Source organism: Pseudomyrmex gracilis, unplaced genomic scaffold, assembly GCF_002006095.1.
Source record: "Pseudomyrmex gracilis isolate BER0280 unplaced genomic scaffold, ASM200609v1 scaffold_4251, whole genome shotgun sequence".
Lineage (NCBI taxonomy): Eukaryota > Metazoa > Arthropoda > Insecta > Hymenoptera > Formicidae > Pseudomyrmex > Pseudomyrmex gracilis.
Window position 1 is genome coordinate 3,439 of NW_018024835.1, and position 449 is coordinate 3,887.

Sequence of the window (449 nt, forward strand, 5' to 3'; positions counted from 1 at the left end):
ATTGATAAGGACTTAAAAAATAAAAGTCGAAACGTCTCTCATAATAGAATTGTTCTATTTTATTTCTGCACAACATCCGGCATTAGCTCAATATCGCCCTATTGAATTATTATTTATTTGGAATTACCAATAAGAGCTGGAGGTCATACCTCTCATCTTAACTTGAATATAAATAGATGATAGAAAGTTTGTAATTCTGGTTGTGTANTCTTACATATTACACAAATGAAAGTCTACATATATGTAGTTACTTATGTAAGAAGAACATAGAAAAACAGATTTATTTTATGATAATAATGTTTAATATAAGGGATTTAAAGTATGCAGAAAAAAAATTTATAAAGATAATATATATAATATCTATATAAAAAAGACCATACTTCTGACAGAAATTGTTATATTTATCTTTTTCTCATGTTTAAAGGTTATCTATTCATATAACAGTTATG